Source organism: Pseudophryne corroboree, chromosome 4, assembly GCF_028390025.1.
Source record: "Pseudophryne corroboree isolate aPseCor3 chromosome 4, aPseCor3.hap2, whole genome shotgun sequence".
NCBI lineage: Eukaryota > Metazoa > Chordata > Amphibia > Anura > Myobatrachidae > Pseudophryne > Pseudophryne corroboree.
Window position 1 is genome coordinate 314,265,091 of NC_086447.1, and position 21,361 is coordinate 314,286,451.

The following is a 21,361-nucleotide window of genomic DNA, read 5'->3' on the forward strand; positions in this document are numbered from 1 at the left end:
GGGCATAGAGGGAGGAGCCAGTGCACACCAGATAGTACCTAATCTTTCTTTTAGAGTGCCCAGTCTCCTGCGGAGCCCGTCTATTCCCCATGGTCCTTACGGAGTACCCAGCATCCACTACGGACTACGAGAAATAGAATTACCGGTGAGTAAATTCTTATTTTTACCAATTGTGAGTACTAATTACAGGGATTGTTAGTACAGGTGTTGACTAATTGATACCCATTAAGGGTATAAATATGTTGTGGAGCACATAGTATGTCACCTTTGAAAGAGCTGCAGGATAAAGCAGCGAAACGCGTCAGTAACTACACTGGACTTTTAAAACAAGCCATTTAAGGCAGCAGCCATTGGGACAAATTTGCACACCAACATTCTTTTGGACTCCACTATAAAATGGCACCGTGCTTCTGGCGAGGACCCAGTATTTGGAATCCAGTGATACAACTTGGGTCTTAATCCTCCAGTGGTGCATCTGTGGTAATATCCAACTGTAGACTGTGGCATCAGTCCTTATGAAGGTGATACTGCCCATTTTCTCTATCATCCATAAGGGATACTGGGGACCTTAGTACAATGGGTATAGAAGGGGTCCAAACTAGTCGGTGCACTTTAATTTTCTTCCACAGGGTGTACTGGCACTCCCCTCTATGCCCTCCCCTACAGCTCAGTTTAGAAAAATGTGCCCTCAGGAGAGGATGCACACTCTGGAGCTCCAGAGAGTTTTCCTTCAGTTTAGTTTCTGTTTGTTATTTTCAGGTAAGCTGTTTGGACAACAGCTTATTTGCACCGAGGGACACTGGGGGGGTGGGGGGGGGAACCGACACCGGCCTCGTTTAGAGGTGCTGAGTCGGATCCCGCTGACAGGACAACGGACCTGAGGGTCAGTGTACCGCAGGCATTGAGCTCTTGCGCACACACCTGCAGCACACCGCACCCCCCCAGTACAGAGCCTGAAGGTCGGCAGAGTGGTGAGTGACAACTGGGGATCCCGCTAGGGGTGGACCCGGTACCTATGTGTGACATGAATGTGGGGCGGGCATACGGACTCCCCCAGGTGGTGATCCCATAACCCCCCCTTGTAGACTGGCAGCGATAGTGAAAATAGGTGATTGTACCTTATTTCTCTTACGTCCTAGAGGATGCTGGGGTCCATTTTAGTACCATGGGGTATAGACTGTTCCGCAGGAGCCTTCGGCACTTTAAGACTTTTTAACAGTGTGAACTGGCTCCTCCCTCTATGCCCCTCCTCCAGACCTCAGTTTCGAAAATGTGTCCGGGAGACTGGCTGCACATCAGTGAAGCTCTACTGAGTTTGACTGAAAAGGACTTTGTTAGTTTTTTTTATTTTACAGGGAACCTGTTGGCAACAGCTTCCCTGCTTCGTGGGACTTAGGGGGGGGAGTAGGAACCAACTTCTCAGTTAGTTTAATGGCTCTGCTTCCGCTGACAGAACACCATTAGCTCCATGAACGGTACTGTACACAGGCCTTGCCTGGTTGCTGCTCACTCCCATAGCACTGCCGCCACCCCCTAACAGAGCCAGAAGTCAGAAGGCTGGTGAGTATTAACCGGAGACCTGCAGAGAGGGGCCCTCTGGTCATCATGGAGGCATAAAGTTACCAGCGCAGCGCGGGACGCTGCGCAGCAACATGTCTCAGCACAGGGTGCAGGGCGCGCGGGGGGGGGGGGGGGGGGGGGGGCGCACTCTGAGGGACATGATAAATCCTTACTCTCACTGGCAAAATGTACATACATGTGAGCCGCTGATATACACTACACCTGCCAGTATAAATATTACTGTGGCTGAACGGCGCCATTACAGGGGACGGGGCTTCACCTCAGAATTGGTTGTAACACTCATTTGGCGCCATTTTCTCCTCACAGAGACGCCGGAGCGCTGATCCTACAGGCTGCTTCTCCTCACACATCACTGATACAAGTTCCGGTGTTATAGAAGGGGAGGGGAGCACATCGTTTATTGAAGTCTGCGGGCTTCACATTGGATATAAAGCGCTGTTTTGGTATATATGTATATTCATTGTATGTAATACATATAGGGCGTGTGGTGTGGACTGGCAATTCCCTCTGGGTCCCTCTGACAGACATTAGTGTAGGTCTGTCCCAATTAGCTCCCGTGTGTGTGAGTGGTGTGACTGTACATGCGTGTATCATGTCTAGAGAAAGTAGTTCCCCAGAGGAATCCATTTTGGAGGCACAAGAGTGTTCTGAGCCTGTGTGGGTGAGAAAGCTGCAAAGTAATATGGATAAACTAGCAAGGAAATTCTCTGAGTCTGAAGCACAGACAAAGCATAGGAGACAGTCTGTGGAAGATGCTTTATTTGCTGATTCACCTACAACATCCACTCGGGACACCTCCAGTTCCCAGAAAAGGTCCCTGGCCCAAATAATGCAAAGGTACACTGACACAGATTCCGACACTGACATCGACACTGGGGATTTGAGGGGGTAGATCCCAAACTGGCTAAGAGCATTCAATGTATAACAGCCGCTATAAAAGAGATGTTGGAATTTCCTGACACAACACCTCCACCTGAGGAAAAAGATTTATTTTAAATTAAATAAAAAACAGGTGGTGACTTTTCCTCCGTCTAAGGACTTAAATATCTTTTTTGAGGAATCCTGGGCTAACCCGGAAAATAAATTTGCTATCCCTAAAAGGTTGCGGGTAGCATACCCTTTCCCTGAAGAGGATAGGCGTAAGTGGGAGTCACCCTCAATGATAGACACCTCAGTCTCTAGGTTGTCAAAGAAAATCATTTTACCTGCCCCGGGGTCAGCTTCATTAAAAGAATCTGCTGACCGCAAATTAGAGACGACTTTAAAGTCCATCTGTGTTGCTACGGGTACATTACTCAGGCACACAATTGCTTCTGCGTGGGTAGGTAACGCAGTTGAAAAGTGGGCAGATAACTTGATTGTTAATATTGACACGGTCGATAAAGGTGACATGCTGCAAATTCTAGGTCATATCAAAGACTCTGCAGGTTCCTTGGTTGAGGCTATGAAGGCCGTAGGCTTGCTGGGCTCACGGGCCTCTGCTATGGTGATTTCAGCCCGCAGGGCGCTCTGGATCCGTCAATGGAATGCTGACGCAGAATCCAAAAGAAATATTGAGGCGCTCCCTTACAATGGTGAGGCCCTCTTTGGAGAGAAACTAGATGCCATGATATCAACTACTACATCTGGCAAGTCAGCATTTCTGCCGTCGGCAGCTGCACCGGCTAAAAAAAGTATATCATTCTCATACTATGCAGTCCTTTCGGTCCAACAAGTACAAAAAGGCTAAAACTACCCCTTTTTTCACAGGAAAGGGGAGAGGAAAAGGTAGAAAACCTACAACACCCTCAGGCTCCCAGGAGCAGAAGTCAGCAAATACGTCTGCAAAAGCCACAGCATGATGCTGGGGCTCCTCTGCGGGAGTACGATCGGGTGGGGGCACGTCTACTATTTTTCAGCCAGGTCTGGCTTCGCTCAGACCTGGATCCTTGGATTTTATAGATAATATCCTAAGGTTACAAGTTGGAATTTCAAGACCTTCCCCCATGCCGATTTTTCAAATCAGCCTTGCCAGTTTCTCCTCAAGACAGCACAAATGTCCTGAACGCAATACACAAATTGTGTCAAGACAAAGTAATTGCCTTGGTTCCTGCTGAACAAAGGAACCAAGGCTTTTATTCAAGCCTGTTTGTGGTACCGAAGCCGGATGGCTCGGTTAGACCGATTTTAAACCTAAAATCTCTGAATCTTTATTTGAAAAGATTAAAATTCAAGATGGAATCCTGGAGAGCAGTGATTTCCAGCTTGGAAGAAAGGGAATTTCTGGTGTCGGTGGACATCAAGGATGCTTACTTGCATGTCCCCATTTACCCGCCACATCAAGCATACCTGAGGTTTGCGGTTCAGGATTGCCACTACCAATTCCTGACATTACCGTTCGGGCTCTCCACGGATCCGAGAATATTCACCAAGGTGATGGCGGAGATGATGGTTCTCCTTCGCAAACAAGGAGTCAACATAATTCCATACTTGGACGATCTCCAGAACATAGCATTATCCCTGAAGGTGCTTCAACAGCACGGTTGGATCAACAACTTTCCAAAATCCCAGTTGGAACCGACAATGAGATTATCATTTTTGGGAATGATACTGGACACCGAGGTACAGAGACTATTTCTACCGGTGGAAAAGGCTCAGGAAATCCAGAGCATGGTCAAACAACTTTTGAGACCAAGAACAGTATCAATTCATCAGTGCATTCATTCGCCTATTGGGGAAAATGGTAGCGGATTACGAGGCGCTACAATATGGCCGATTGCATGCCAGGGTCTTCCAGTGGGACCTACTGGACAAGTGGTCAGGGTCGCATCTCCACATGCATCAAAGGATAATCTTGTCAGCGAAAGCCAGAATTTCGCTCTTGTGGTGGCTACAAATTTCTCACCTCCTGGAGGGACGCAGGTTCGGGATTCAGGCCTGGTTCCTGGTGACCACGGATGCAAGTCTCCGAGGATGGGGAGCAGTCACGCAAGGAGAAAGCTTCCAAGGAATATGGTCAAGTCAAGAAACTCGCCTTCACATAAACATTCTGGAGTTGAGAGCTGTGTACAACAGCCTTCATCAAGCGGCACACCTTCTTCAAGGTCGTCCCATACAGATCCAGTTAGACAATGTAACGGCAGTAGCTTACATAAACCATCAAGGCGGAACAAAAAGCAGCGCGGCAATGGCAGAGGTGACAAAGATACTCCTCTGGGCAGAAAGACATGCAAAAGCTCTGTCGGCAATTTTCATTCCGGGAGTGGACAACTGGGAAGCAGACTTCCTCAGCAGACACGATCTCCATCCAGGAGAATGGGGCCTCCACCCAGAAGTCTTTGCGGAGGTAACAAGTCGTTGGGGCGTTCCTCAAGTGGACATGATGGCATCTCATCTCGACAAGAAGCTTCCAACATATTGTTCCAGGTCGAGAGACCCACAAGCAATAGCAGTGGATGCACTGGTGACCCAGTGGGTGTTTCAGTCGGTGTATCTGTTCCCTCCACTTCCATTTGTTCCAAAGGTTCTCAAGATCATCAGAAGAACAAGGGTTCGAGCAATTCTCATTGCTCCAGACTGGCCAAGGAGGGCCTGGTATCCAGATCTTCAAGATTTATTACTGGAAGATCCTCGGCCTCTTCCTCTTCACGAGGACCTGTTTCAGCAGGGGCCGTTAGTTTATCAGGACTTACCGCGGCTGCATTTGACGGCATGGCTGTTGAGTGCCAGATCCTAGCCCATAAGGGTATTCCCAATGAAGTCATTCCCACACTTATTCTGGCCAGGAAAGGGGTAACGTCTAAACATTAACATCGTATTTGGAGAAAATATGTATCTTGGTGTGAATCCAAGAAGTCTCCTGCGGTGGAGTTTAAATTAGGACGTCTTCTCCTATTTCTACAGGCGGGATGCTGGATTGAGATTAGGATCACGGTTCAGATTTCGTCCTTGTCCGTTTTCTTTCAAAAACAATTGGCTTTTCTTCCTGAGGTCCAGACGTTCGTAAAGGGGGTTCTGCGCATCCAACCTCCCTTGGTGCCTCCTGCGGCGACATGGGATCTTAATGTGGTGTTGCAGTTCCTTAAATCGGAATGGTTTGAGCCTCTACAAGACGTAGAGTTGAAGTTTCTCACTTGGAAAGTGGTCATGCTATTGGCCTTGGCCTCAGGCAAACGGGTGTCTGAGTTAGGAGCTCTCTCACACAAGAGTCCTTACTTAATATTTCATGAAGATAGGGCTGAACTGAGAACACGTCAGCATTTTCTTCCGAAGGTTGTGTCTTCTTTTCATATCAACCAACCAACCAGTGGTGGTGCCAGTGGCTTCTGACACCTCAGCCGTCTCAAAATCCTTGGATGTCGTCAGAGCGTTAAGGATTTATGTTACAAGAACGGCTAGGATAAGGAAAAGAGAATCTTGTTTGTTTTCTATGACCCCAACAAGATTGGGGGTCCTGCTTCTAACCAGACCATTGCGTGCTGGATCAGGGGTACAATTCAGCACGCTCATTTCACGGCAGGATTGCCATTACCGACTTCGGTAAAAGCCCACTCTACAAGGAAAGAGGGTTCGTCCTGGGCGGCTGCCCGGGGTGTCTCGGCTTTACAGATCTGCCGAGCTGCTTCTTGGTCAGGTGCAAACACGTTTGCTAAGTTTTATAAGTTTGACACCTTGGCTGCTGACGACCTAAGATTTGGTCAGTCAGTTCTGCAGGAATATTAGCACTTTCCCGCCCGTACTGGGAGCTTTGGTACATCCCCATGGTACTAAAATGGACCCCAGCATCCTCTAGGACGTAAGAGAAAATAGGATTTTAATTACCTGCCGGTAAATCCTTTTCTCGTACTCCGTAGAGGATGCTGGGCGCCCGCCCAGTGCTAATTTTTCCTGCTGATTACGTTTATCTTTATGCACATTTTTCATGTGTTCAGATGTTAACAGCTGTTGCGTTATGCATACTGTTTAAGGCCATGTTAGCCGACATGTTGTTTATGGATGGTGTGAGCTGGTGTGAATCTCGCCACAAGTTTAATAGTAATTCCTCTCTCGAGAATGTCCGTCTCCTCGGGCACAGTTCCTATACTGAGGTCTGGAGGAGGGGCATAGAGGGAGGAGCCAGTTCACACTGTTAAAAAGTCTTAAAGTGCCGAAGGCTCCTGCGGAACCGTCTATACCCCATGGTACTAAAATGGACCCCAGCATCCTCTATGGACTACGAAACTTTGGGGATATTTGCGAACATTAATATCAGTATAGCTCCAGCGCAATTGTAAGTGGCGGAGCTTCCTCAGAGCGGGTCAGCAGCTTCTTGGCACCTTTTCCTGCACACACAGCGCTGCTGCAGGACTACCAGCTCCTCCAAGGGATCCTCCACGGCCAGACACTGGTACAAGGGTGTAGTTAAGGAGGAGAGCCCGCTGTGAGACCTATATATTAGGCTGCTCAAGCACTATATATCAAATTGCCTCACTTTTAACTACCGTATTTGCCGGCGTATAAGACGACTGGGAGTATAAGACGACCCCCAACATTTCCACTCAAAATATAGAGTTTGTTATATACTCGCCGTATAAGACTACCCCCTTCCACACACCAAATAAAACGTAAAAGAACATCAGGATTTGTGACATACTGTATATTATGACCTGATAAGGGATTTGGATAGGGAGTATTTATCAAGGTATGCATAAGAAGGGGGGAGGGGGCGAGGAGAAAGTTGTAAAATGTATAAAAGTATACCCCTGTGTGCATTTATTGTTACCGGTTTCACATGAGTGCCATTAGTATTAGTATTAGTGCCATTACAGTACCTGTCATTGTCACAATTGTACGGCCACAACGCGACTGCAGCGCCTCCGGCCACTCCCTGCATCTCCCTGTAATTTACACTAGTGACCCGCCGCGGCCGTACTGGATATCGCGCGATACTGGATGGTGAGTAGAATGAGGTGGGCGGGCATCGGGAGGCCACTATGGGCACCGGGCGAGTATCGGAAGGCCACTATGGCAGCTATGTCTATCCCAACTGAAGTGCACCCGGCGTATAAGACGACCCCCCCACTTGGAGGCATGTTTTTCAGGGCAAAAAAGTAGTCTTACACGCCAGCAAATACTGTATATAATTGTTAGTTCTCAGGCTGGTGCTGGTCCCTCCTCTGAGTATCTCCACACACAATAGTCTGGGCAGGCTTGCTTGTACCTGTTGTTCTCTGTATAGTGTGTGTGTGTGTGTGTGTGTGTGTGTGTGTGTGTGTAGGTAAATGTCCTCTTTCAGCATGGTGGAAAAAAATGTGTGCGCTGTTTGTCACACCAGGTTTTCCCCCTTCCCTGCAGATTCTCTCATGTGTGATCAATGAAGTGAGCCCTCACAAGGTAGTGGGGCTTCAGGGGTGATTTGCAGGAGCCTGCGTGGCTCAGCTCTATAAGATCTATGATGGCTGACATGTCAAAAGAACGGACTACTGCTAGACAAGAAAGGCAGCAGTTACAACAATCCTATGGCTGCTCTGGCAAAAGAAATGGCAGACAGTAGACGTGTTTCCCCTCTATCAAATCCGTTACCCCAAAAAAGGGGGTTACCTGATATCCTCTCAGAATTTGAGGAGGAGGTACGAGAGGTAGAGGAGGGGGAAGAGCTGGAATCTAATCCTGAATTAGATGATTCCTCTGCTGCACAAGAAGGAGTAGACTTGCTTATCGTTGCTATAAGGGATGTCTTCAATATTCCTGGGAATGAGACAGATGTGCAGCAATCTTTTTTTCGGGTGTAGTATGGTATGCCGGCGGCCGGGTCCCGGCGACCAGCATACCGGCGCCGGGAGCCTGACTGCCGGCATACCGACAGCATGGCGAGCGCAAATGAGCCCCTTGCGTGCTTGCTGCGCTCACCACGCTGCGGGCACAGTGGCGCGCTACGCGCGCCACGCTATTCTATTCTCCCTCCAGGGGGGGGTCGTGGATCCCCACGAGGGAGAAAAAGTGTCGGTATGACGGCTGTCGGGATTACTGTGCGCCGGGATCCCAACAGCCGGCATACTGAAGACCACCCCTTTTTTTCTCATCACAGAAAAAGCTACAGGTCACATTTCCTGACTCTAAGGAACTGGATGATCTTTTTAGAGAGCCATGGACAAATCCTTATCAGAAATTCCAGGTATCCAAGAAATGGATGGCCACCTTCCTTTTTGCACAAGAGGGGCACAAGGTCTGGGAAACTCCCCCTGCGGTCGATGCATCAGTATCGCGTTTGTCAAAAAAGACAGTACTGCCGGTTCCTGGGGCCTACGGCCTTAAAGGAATCCGCAGATAGGAAAATAGAAACGACTTTAAAATCTGTTTATGTTGCAGCGGGGGCCTCCCAAAGGCCTGTTATTGCAGGTTTTTGGGTGACATATGCCATTACTTGGGCCGGGAACATCCCAGAGAGCCTTACTGCGGACAAGTCCTTAGCTGATATGGTGATATTTAATTCAGCACATACAGGAGTCTGCCCGCTTCCTCTGTGATACCATCAAAGGTATTGGGGTATTAAATGCCCGTACTGCTACCATGGTGGTTTCCGCACGCAGAACGTTGTTGTTACGTCAGTGGGTGGCGGACGCGGAGTCCAAAAAGAGTGTGGAAGCCTTACCCTTCACAGGAGATTGGCTGTTCAGGGGTGAATTGGATACCTGAATTTCGAAGGCTACTGCTGGTAATTCTACTTATCTCCCCTCAGCTGCTCCACCGGATAGACGTTCCTACACTGGGCTATCTCTGAAGTCCTTTCGGATGCCGCGCTTTAAAGGTAAGGAGCGAGGTGCCTCAAATGCGGCACAAGGTTCAAGAGGTAAGTCTCGTAGACCTGCCAACTCCGCTTCCCAAGAACAGAGTGTCAGCTCTGTCTCCTCCAAACCATCAGCATGACGGTGTCCCTCCACTCCAGGGGGACCTCAGTGTGGGAGCTTGTCTGAGATTCTTCAGCTCCATCTGGAACAGCTCCTGCCAGGACGCTTGGGTAAAAGATCTGATCTCCTAAGGCTACAAGCTGGAATTCGAAAGTCTTCCACCTCTCAGGTTTTTCAAGTCGGGTTTACCAGCTTCAGAAACCATGCGCCTCACGTTGCAGGAGGCCATTCAAAATTGAGCCCAGACCCAGGTCATTGTTCCTGTGCCACCTCAAAAAAAAAAAGGCGAGGGATACTATTCCAGCCTTTTTGTGGTGCCAGAACCGGCCAGTTCAGCGAGACCTATTTTGAACCTCAAATCGTTAAACCCATATCTGCGGGTTTTCCGGTTCAAAATGGAGTCTCTGAGAGCAGTGATCTCGGGTTTGGAGGAGGGAAAGTTCTTGGTCTCCCTGGATATGAAGAATGCTTACCTCCATATGCCGATACGATATGGCCACCTCATCAAGCTTAACTCCGGTTTGCTCTGCTGCAGGAACATTACCGGCTCCAGGCACTGCCCTTCGGCCTATCCACAGCCCCAAGGGTTTTCACCAAAGTGATAGCGGAAATTATGTTCCATCTCAGGATTCAAGGTGGACGATCTGCTGATCAAAGCAAGATTGAAGGAAGTACTGGTGGACAGCATCCCCTGCACTACATCCCTGCTATCACGCCAGATGTGGATTCTGAACTTTCAAAAGTCCCACCTAGAGCCAACCCAGCGTCTCCAGTTTCTCGGGATGATCCTGGACACGGTGGCTCAGAAGGTCTTCCTCCCTACGGACAAGGCAAACGCAATTCAGGAGTTGGTTCGGGCCGTTCTGCAGAAGGACTGGTTCTCGGGACATCTCTGCACCCGTCTGTTGGGGAAGATGGTGGCCTCTTCGAGGCCATTCAATTTGTCAGATTCCAGATGCACTAGGTCATACGTCTCTCACCACAGGCCAGGATCTCCCTCCTGTGGTGGTTGCAATCCTCCAACCTCTTGGAGGGGCGGAGCTTCAGGATCCAGGATTGGATTTTCTTGACCAAAGATGCCAGCCTTCGGGGCTGGGGAGCGGTAACCCAGGGACTACAGTTCCAGGGCCGGTGGTCACTCCTCGAAAGACACCTCCCTATAAACATACTGGAGCTCAAAGCGGTCTACAATGCTCTGCTACAGGCAGCTCATCTGAACAAAGGGCAGGGCCTGCATGAGGGTGGTATCCAAGATTCTCTGCTGGGTCGAATGGAATGCATTGGCAGCGTTGGCCATATTCATTCCAGGAGTCGACACCTGGGAAGCAGACTTCCTCAGCCGTCACGACCTCCACCCAGGAGAATGGGGTCTTCACCCTTAGGTGTTGCAACTGATAACAGATCTGTGGGGCTACCCACAGATCGATCTGATGGCCTCTCAAGCTTCAGTGCTATTATTCCAGAAAAGGGACCCTCTGGCGTCGGCAGTGGATGCGCTGACGAATCCATGGGATTACCAGCTGGTGTACCTGTTTCCTCCGATTCCGTTGCTCCCCAAGGTTCTAAAGCGATTCAAAAAAGAGGGAGCTCAGGCGATTCTCATCGCCCCAGACTGGCCTCGGAGAGTTTGGTACATGGATCTTCTGGAGATGGCCATAGAAGACCCCTGGCCCCTACCACTAAGAGAAGATTTTCAACAAGGACCGTTCATCTACCCGGACTTATGGCAGCTTCGTTTGATGGCATGGCTGTTGAGCGGAACCTTCTAGCTGAGAAGAGCATTCCAGGCAAGGTTATTGCCACCATGATTCAAGCCAGAAAACTGGTTACGCTAAAGCACTACCACCATATCTGGAAACGATACGTCTCCTGGCGTGAGGGCCAAAAATATCCTCCTGCTGATTTCAACGTGGGGCGCTTGTTGCGTTTTTTTTCTTTCAGAAGAAACTGTCTGCTTTGCCTGAAGTCCAGACTTTCCTGCAGGGTGTCCTGCACATCCAACCTCCTTTTGTGCCGCCAACAGCACCTTGGGATCTAAACTTGGTTTTGTCCTTTCTGCAGTCCTCTTGGTTTGAACCTCTGATGTCGGGGGAGGACAAGTACCTTACGTGGAAGACTGTTATGCTCCTAACTTCCGCTAGGCGTGTCTCCGAACTTGGTGCTTTGTCCTGTAAAAGTCCCTACTTGGTCTTTCATGAGGCCAGAGCGGAACTCCGGACTCGACAAACAGTTCCTGCCTAAGGTGGTATCTGCATTCAACTTGAATCAACGTATTGTGGTTTCGGTGGCTTCAACCTCTTCCTCAATTCCTGAGTCATTGGATGTGGTGCCAGACCTGAGAATTTATATCAAGAGGACTGCTGCTGTCAGAAACTCGGATTTCCTCTTTGTGCTGTATGATGCTCTCAAAAAGGGTTGTCCTGCTTCAAAGCAGTCCATTGCCTGTTGGATTAGACTTACTGTTCAACAAGCCTATGCTTCGGCGGCCTTGCCTATTCCTCGGTCTATCATGGCCCACCCACAAGCTCTGTGGGTTCCTCCTGGGCGGCTCCCCGGGGAGTGTCAGCCCTACAACTGTGTCGGGCCGCTACCTGGTCAAGGACAAACACGTTGTCAAGTTTTACAGGTTTGATACCTGGCTGCAGAGGATGTCCAGTTTGGACGTACAGTGTTGCAGGCGTTGTAGCACGTTCCCACCTTGTTTGGGAGCTTTGGGACGTCTCCATTGTATGAAGGTCCCTAGTATCCCTTATGGATGATAGAGAAAAGAGGATTTTAATTACCTACCGGTAAATCCTTTTCTCGTAGTCCATAAGGGATACTGGGCGCCTGCGTCTGTTCTGCGACTTTCCTGCAGGGTTTTGTTCTTGTGGGAAGTTGTTTAAACAGCTGTTTCTGTTGTGTTTTGCTAGCTGTTGCTAGCTCATTGTTGTGTTGTGTGCTGGTACGTTAATCTCACCACTCGTTGTTTGTCATTTATTTTCTCACGTATGTACATCTCTTTCGGGCACAGTACTCCTAGACTGAGCTGTAGGGGAGGGCATAGAGGGGAGGAGCCAGCACACCCTGTGGCACAAATTTAAAGTGCACCGGCTCCTTTAAACCCATTCTATACCCATTGTACTAAGGTCCCCAGTATCCCTTATGGACTGCGAGCAAAGGATTTACCGGTAGGTTATTAAAATCCTCTTTTTACCTGTAGTTCAGTTATATCATAGGGTAGAGCACTAGTATGTGTGTAATGAAATAATGGTGACTGGGAGTTTATTAATATCCTTTTTTTTTATTGTGAATTCCGCATGTTTATTAAAATTTTATAAATTTATACTTATATAAACCCTGATTTTTAACACATCATATCTTTAGCGCAGCTATCTTTTTGTATTGTTTTCCTTTGCCTAATAAGATTGACTAATCCTATCCCTATAGCTTTAGAAAAACACATCATAATTTGCGCATAATAATCATCAGTCTTGGGTTGTTCCATCTTGCTCCTACCTCCTATTCTAATTGTTTGTTTATTTATTACTTTATTTCATATTTGTATTTTCCTGCTGATCTAAAAAAAACTAGTTTTATTTATTTATATATATATATATATATATATATATATATTTAAAAAATAGAGAAAATTACTGCGCCACTTGTGTTCACCAACGTTAGATATAGATAAAAACAATATTGATCTGACACTCCCTAGAAATTTAAAAGGGCGTCTGCTTACCCCCTAACAGGGATGGCGGTTCCCTGTGTAAGAAAGTTACATGTAGTTGGGGGGAGGGGGTTTAGCGACCAATGGTGTCTATAAAAAACACACTTTAGGTGAATATTTTCAAAGTAAAATACAATTTATTAGTGTGTACAATTTAAAAAATGACAAGAAACTGTTTCTAAAAAAATGACAGAAAAACTTTTTCTAAAAAAATGGGATAAAAACTATACATACAGAACTATAAAATACCAGTTAAAAGTGAATAAATAGTAAAAAAGGATTCCTTAACTTGGTATGTAGTCACTGCCAGATAGCCCAACGCGTTTCGTCCTTAAGACTTCATCAAGGGGTGTTGGCAGACTGGGACCAGGCATCTATTTATACCTATACTAGTATGGTATCAATTATGACATCATTTCCTGTTGGTACCACATGATATTTTTGTGACAGACTAAGAATTCTTATTTTACACTGGTAAGTGATATAGTTTGATAGTACATAAGTTCCAGATGTTAATTGTTTGTTTTGGGAGCAAGTTTGGAGTCCAGAAAGCTGAATAAAACCATTAGAAGGTGCGCCAGTGCATTTCCGCCCCACTTCCGGTTTCACGGCGTCGCGTCACTTCCGCCCCACTTCCGGAAACCGGACTGCGCATGCGCCGGCGGTTTCCAATGCCTATAGTATCCAGAGGGCTATGTTCTGTATTCACAGTTCTCTTGGCGGCGGCCATCTTTGTGGAGACTTTTCCTTCAGTCTCTCTATGTGGCGGCCATCTTAATGGAGGGCAGCAGTGCGGACATTTATAGTATTTTTTGACATAGAAATAGGAAATAAAATAGAAAAAGGCGATTAGTATATCTTAAAATGATGACAATACAGTATTTTATGTTTATAGCATTATATGAACAAAAAAGGGGGGTATCAGTAATTACTAAAAGGACATTTAGATACATATAAATGGAATATCATAAATATAATAATAACAAAACTATAATAAATATAAGTGCATATAATATATTAAATAATAATATATGTGCATATAATTATGCATATTGCATGTTACAGAGTGCAGATATAAGGCAGTGCATTAAAAGTATTTTATTACTGTGCTTAGTGAGTTTTGCTGTGCAGATCGGGGCGGTGAGGGAAGGGATGGTATTCGGTGTGCATTGCATTCGTGCTTTTAAATATACTGACATGCTCATGTAGGCTATTTTTAGTTAGTTTGTTTACAGTACCTGATATTCCCAGGTGGTCTCCCTGTTCTGGTACTGATCAGGCCCGACACTGCTTCGCTTCCAAGATCGGACGAGATTGGGCGTGTCCAGTGTGGTTTGACTGTAAAAATCACTTACCTTACATGTGTCAGTGTTATTTATATGACTATGCACGTTACAGTGGATTGTGGTGGTGGTTGGTGGGTGGGCGTGGAGGGGGGGGAGGGGGGGGGGGGTTGGGGGGAAGGCCTATAGGTTAGATGAGATGTTAAAGATCCGACCGTGTGGTCCTGATGCCAGGATTAAGATTACAAGAACGGCGCAATTTCATAGTAGTCGTCAGTACAGTATAGTATATATATATATATATATATATATATATATATATATATATAAAATTCTGTACAAATACAGTATATCTAATAAGCAATTAACACGTTGAAGGATTATGTTTAATAATGGTATCATCCTGTTATCTTTAAAATGAAGATTACTAGTCAAAAAGAAAATAATAATAATTCATTACTCACATGATAGGCTACTTTTAGAAAATTGGTGCACTGAAATACATGTTTCAGTCACCTGACTTCATTACCAAAGCAGCAGCACTAAGAACTAAGAAAGTAACTGACCCATGGAGGCAAAGTGACTTCATTGCCAAACATGACTAATTAAAGAGTCACAAAACTTAAAATACAAGTTGCCTTATATAAAAGGGATGCCAGTAATATTTACAAACACATGTATAAAACTTCTGGGAGCCTATTAGAATTAAAGTTTTTCCCCCAAAATATTTTATTGCATTAAATAAAGTATAATGATAAATTGTATAGAAAACAATAAAATAAAAGTAGAAACACAGTATAATAACTTGGAATATCATATTTAGCATAAAAAAAAATCATAACCAATAAGAGTAAATACAACTGAACCTATGTTTGGGGATGACCAATCAAAGTGGTGACCTTGCATCGGTGGCAGGAAACCACTGATGGTTTAATTCAATAGAAGATCATTCTTACTGTGGAGTGAAACTAAATCTAGTGTAGGCCAATCAGAAAAGGGGGTGAGATTGAGCAGGGCGATGGGAGGCAGAGTTAAGCTATGTGGGGATCTCAGCCATCGATGGCAAAACCATAGGAAGAAAAAAGTAAATCTCACATTTAACCCAGAATTTCACTGGATTCATATCATGTTTGCTTACTGGGACAATATGGGCTAAATTTACTATACGGTACTTATCAAAGTCAGTGCTACTTCAGTGGTTTCAGCTGATGTATTTTAAGGGGCAATTACATTCGGTACAAATCCAGGCGTGTTTTGTATTGTATGTAATTGACCCTTTAAATCCAGTGACTGAAAACGCTGAAGACATGGTGGCTTTGCCATGCTCCACATAGTACATTTATCCCAATAATGTGTATGAGACAAGGCATGGTTTAGCCTTGTAAATGATTGCCCCTTTCAAAAAATGTCCAAGTGTGTCTGGAATCCTGCACAGCCGCCGAACTCGGACTTCATTACATTCCGCCCTGACGCTTTTTTCCTATCCCGAATTTTATGACATCAGGAGTTTTGTTTATTTTGCTCCCATACAAGGCATAATTTAAAAAAGTCCTCAACACCAGCCCCTCATACATCTTAATCTGATCATGAAATACAGGTTGAGTATCCCATATCCAAATATTCCGAAATACGGAATATTCCGAAATACAGACTTTTTTGAGTGAGAGTGAGATAGTGAAACCTTTGTTTTTTGATGGCTCAATGTACACAAACTTTGTTTAATACACAGAGTTATTAAAAAATTGTATTAAATGACCTTCAGGCTGTGTGTATAAGGTGTATATGAAACATAAATGAATTGTGTGAATATACACACTTTGTTTAATGCACAAAGTTATAAAAAATATTGGCTAAAATTACCTTCAGGCTGTGTGTATAAGGTGTATATGAAACATAAATGCATTCTGTGCTTATACTTGGGTCCCATCGCCATGATATCTCATTATGGTATGCAATTATTCCAAAATACGGAAAAATCCCATATCCAAAATACCTCTGGTCCCAATCATTTTGGATAAGGGAGACTCAACCTGTACCACCATACCCTCGTGTGTGTATGTATGTGTGTGGCAGGCAGCTTTTCCAGTTACAACCACAGTGTCTTTACTGGCATCAGACACTTGTCACACAGGTATATACAGAAAGCAAACAGACTAACATAAAAGCTCCTAGCACTTCCCGTGCTTAAAAGTAATTCTGCTACAGTGGCTTGCAGCTACACATGCCATGCCCTCCTGGCACGGCCAATGTCCACAGTCTCTGGCGCTATAAACTGAGCCCTGCTCATTGGCCTCTAATAGACATCAGCACAATGCATTGTAGGTAAATGGGATTTTTAAACCCCTGTCCTGCACCTGACTTCCTGCTGGGTGAGCTGGAAAACCTGAACCTCTGTTTCTCTGACGTCCTAGTGGATGCTGGGTACTCCGTAAGGACCATGGGGAATAGTCGGGCTCCGCAGGAGACTGGGCACTCTAAAAGAAAGATTAGGTACTATCGGGTATGCACTGGCTCCTCCCTCTATGCCCCTCCTCCAGACCTCAGTTAGAATCTGTGCCCGGCTCGAGCTGGTTGCACACTAGGGGCTCTCCTGAGTAAAGAAAGTATTTGTTAGGTTTTTTATTTTCAGTGAGAATCGGTTGGCAACAGACACACTGCTTCGAGGGGCTAAGGGGAGGGAAGCGAACCTACCTGCTTGCAGCTAGCTTGGGCTTCTAGGCTACTGGACACCATTAGCTCCAGAAAGATCGAACACAGGCCCAGCCTCGGTCGTCCGGTCCCGGAGCCGCGCCGCCGTCCCCCTTGCAGAGCCAGAAGACGGAAGATTCCGAGGAGAAAATCGGCGGCTGAAGACTCCGGTCTTCATTAAGGTAGCGCACAGCACTGCAGCTGTGCGCCATTGCTCCCCATGCACACCACATACTCCGGTCGCTGATGGGTGCAGGGCGCTGGGGGGGGGCGCCCTGGGTTGCAATTAGATTACCTTAAAAATGGCAAAAAACACATAATATAGTCTAATAAACTATATATGTGTAAAAATCCCCTGCCATAATATTAATAAAAGAGCGGGAGAAGTCCACCGTGAAAGGGGCGGGGCTATCTCCCTCAGCACACTGGCGCCATTTTCTCTTCACAGTTCCGCTGGAAGACAGCTCCCCAGGCTCTCCCCTGCAGTTTCCAGGCTCAAAGGGTTAAAAAGAGAGGTGGGGCACTAAATTTAGGCGCAAACTATACATGTTAAGCAGCTATAGGGAAAAATCACTTTCTGTAATAGTGTAAATCCCTAATTATATAGCGCTGTGGTGTGTGCTGGCATACTCTCTCTCTGTCTCCCCAAAGGACTTTGTGGGGTCCTGTCCTCAGTCAGAGCATTCCCTGTGTGTGTGTGGTGTGTCGGTACGGCTGTGTCGACATGTTTGATGAGGAGGCTTATGTGGAGGCGGAGCAGGTGCCGATAAATGTGATGTCACCCCCTGCGGGGTCGACACCAGAGTGGATGTATATGTGGAAGGTATTAACCGACAGTGTCAACTCCTTACATAAAAGGCTGGATGACGTAACAGCCGTGGGACAGCCGGCTTCTCAGCCCGTGCCTGCCCAGGCGTCTCAAAGACCATCAGGGGCTCACAAACGCCCGCTACCTCAGATGGCAGATACAGATGTCGACACGGAGTCTGACTCTAGTGTCGACGAGAAAGAGACATATACATAATCCACAAGGGGCATCCGTTGCATGATTACGGCAATGAAAAATGTGTTACACATTTCTGACATTAACCCAGGTACCACTAAAAAGGGTATTATGTTTGGGGAGAAAAAGCAGCCAGTGTTTTTTCCCCCATCAGATGAGTTGAATGAAGTGTGTGAAGAAGCGTGGGGTTCCCCCGATAAGAAACTGGTAATTTCTAAAAAAATTACTGTTGGCGTACCCTTTCCCGCCAGAGGATAGGTCACGTTGGGAGATATCTCCTAGGGTGGATAAGGCGCTCACACGCTTGTCAAAAAAGGTGGCACTGCCGTCTCAGGATACGGCCGCCTTGAAGGAGCCTGCTGATAGAAAGCAGGAGGCTATCCTGAAGTCTGTATATACACACTCAGGTACTATACTAAGACCTGCAATTGCTTCAGCATGGATGTGTAGTGCTGCTGCAGCGTGGTCTGATACCCTGTCAGATAATATTGATACCCTCGACAGGGATACTATTTTGCTAACCATTGAGCATATTAAAGACGTAGTCTTATATATGAGGGATGCACAGAGGGATATTTGCCGGCTGGCATCTAGAATTAATGCAATGTCCATTTCTGCCAGGAGGGTATTATGGACCCGGCAGTGGACAGGTGATGCTGATTCTAAAAGGCACATGGAGGTTTTGCCTTATAAGGGTGAGGAATTGTTTGGGGATGGTCTCTCGGACCTTGTATCCACAGCAACAGCTGGGAAATCGATATTTTTACCTCAAGCTCCCTCACAACCTAAGAAAGCACCATACTATCAGGTACAGTCCTTTCGGCCTCAGAAAGGCAAGCGGATCAAAGATGCTTCCTTTCTGCCCAGAGGCAGGGGGAGAGGGAAAAGCTGCACCAGACAGCCAGTTCCCAGGAACAAAAATCCTCCCCTGCTTCTACTGAGTTCACCGCATGACGCTGGGGCTCCACAGACAGGTGCGGTGGGGGCGCGTCTCCGGAACTTCAGCGACCAGTGGGTTCGCTCACAGGTGGATCTCTGGGTTCTACAAGTGGTATCGCAGGGATACAAGCTGGAATTCGAGGCGTCTCCCCCTCGCCGTTACCTCAATTCAGCCTTGCCAACTACTCCCCAGGACAGGGAGGTAGTACTGGCGGCAATTCACAAGCTGTACTTCCAGCAGGTGATAATAAAAGTTCCCCTCCTTCAACAGGGACGGGGTTACTATTCCACAATGTTTGTGGTACCGAAACCAGACGGTTCGGTGAGACCCATTCTAAATTTGAAATCCTTGAACACTTATATAAGGAAGTTCGAGTTCAAAATGGAATCGCTCAGGGCGGTTATTGCAAGCCTGGAAGAGGGGGATTACATGGTATCACTGGACATAATGGATGCTTACCTACATGTCCCCATTTACCCACCTCACCAGGAGTACCTCAAGGTTGTGGTACAGAACTGCCATTACCAATTCCAGACGTTGCCGTTTGGTCTGTCCACGGCACCGAGGGTGTGTTCCAAGGTAATGGCCAAAATGATGATATTCCTTCGAAAGGAGGGAGTTATAATTATCCCGTACTTGGACGATCTCCTTATAAAGGCGAGGTCCAAGGAGCAGTCGTTGATCGGAGTAGCACTGTCTCAGGAAGTGCTACAACAGCACGGCTGGATTCTGAATATCCCAAAGTCGCAGCTGGTTCCTACGACGCGTCTGCTGATATTGGGCATGTTTCTGGACACAGAACAGAAGAAGGTGTTTCTCCCGGAGGAGAAGGCCAAGGAGTTGTCATCTCGGGTCAGAGACCTCCTAAAAACCAAAACAGGTGTCGGTGCATCATTGCACGCGAGTCCTGGAAAAGATGGTAGCTTCTTACGAAGCAATTCCCTTCGGCAGGTTCCATGCAAGGAACTTTCAGTGGGACCTGTTAGACAAGTGAGGATCGCATCTTCAGATGCATCTGCTGATCACCCTGTCCCCGGGGCCAGGGTGTCTTTGCTGTGGTGGCTGCAGAGTGCTCATCTTCTCGACGGCCGCAGATTCGGCATTCAGGACTGGGTCCTGGTGACCACGGATGCAAGCCTCCGAGGTTGGGGAGCAGTCACTCAGGGAAGAAATTTCCAAGGACAATGGTCGAGTCAGGAGACTTCCCTACATAAATATTCTGGATCTAAGGGATAGTTACAATGCCCTAAGGCAAGCAGAACCCCTGCTTCAAAACCAGCCGGTGCTGATTCAGTCAGACAACACCACGGCTGTCGCCCATGTAAACCGACAAGGCGGCACAAGAAGCAGGATGGCGTTGGCAGAAGCCACAAGGATTCTCCGATGGGCGGAGTATCACGTGCTAACACTGTCAGCAGTGTTCATTCCGGGTGTGGAAAACTAGGAAGCAGACTTCCTCAGCAGGCACGACCTCCACTCGGGAGAGTGGGGACTTCATCTAGAAGTTTTCACGCAGATTGTGAACCGTTGGGAACGGCCACAGGTGGACATGATGGCGTCCCGCCTCAACAAAAAGCTACAAAAGTATTGCGCCAGGTCAAGAGACCCTCAGGCGATAGCTGCGGACGCACTAGTGACACCGTGGGTGTACCAGTAGGTTTATGTGTTCCCTCCTCTTCCTCTCATACCCAAGGTACTGAGAATAGTAAGTAAGAGAGGAGTAAGAACTATACTCGTAGTTCCGGATTGGCCAGGTAGAACTTGGTACCCAGAACTACAAGAAATGATCTCGGAGGATCCATGGCCTCTGTGTCTCAGACGGACCTGTTACTGCAGGGACCCTGTCTGTTCCAAGACTTACCGCGGCTGCGTTTGAAGGCTTGGTGGTTGAATGCAGGATCCTAACGGAAAAGGGCGTTCCAGATTAAATGATTCCTACGCTGTTAAAGGCTAGGAAAGACGCTGCCTGAAGTTCAGACGTTGTTAAGGGAGTGCTGCATGTTCAGCCCCTTTTGTGCCTCCAGTGGCACCTTGGGATCTCAACGTAGTGTTGGTTTTCCTAAAATCACATTGTTTGAGCCACTTCAGAACGTGGAGTTGAAGTATCTCACGTGGAAAGTTGTTTTATATATATATATATATATATATATAGCCTTGGCTTCGGCTAGGCGTGTGTCAGAATTGGCGGCTTTGTCATGTGAAAGCCCTTATCTGATCTTCCATAGGGACAGGGCAGAATTGAGGATTCGTCCCCAATTTCTCCCTAAGGTGGTATCAGCATTTCATTTG

General features: G+C 46.9%; 1 protein-coding gene and 1 pseudogene across 1 annotated transcript in view; one reads left to right on the forward strand and one right to left on the reverse strand.

Annotated features, from left to right (window-relative positions):
- USP13 (ubiquitin specific peptidase 13) overlaps positions 1-21,361 on the forward strand; it is a 426,048-nt gene that overhangs the window by 18,942 nt on the left and 385,745 nt on the right. The gene's annotated exons all lie outside the window — the stretch shown is intronic.
- On the reverse strand, positions 14,385-14,504 carry LOC134912763 (5S ribosomal RNA; annotated as a pseudogene).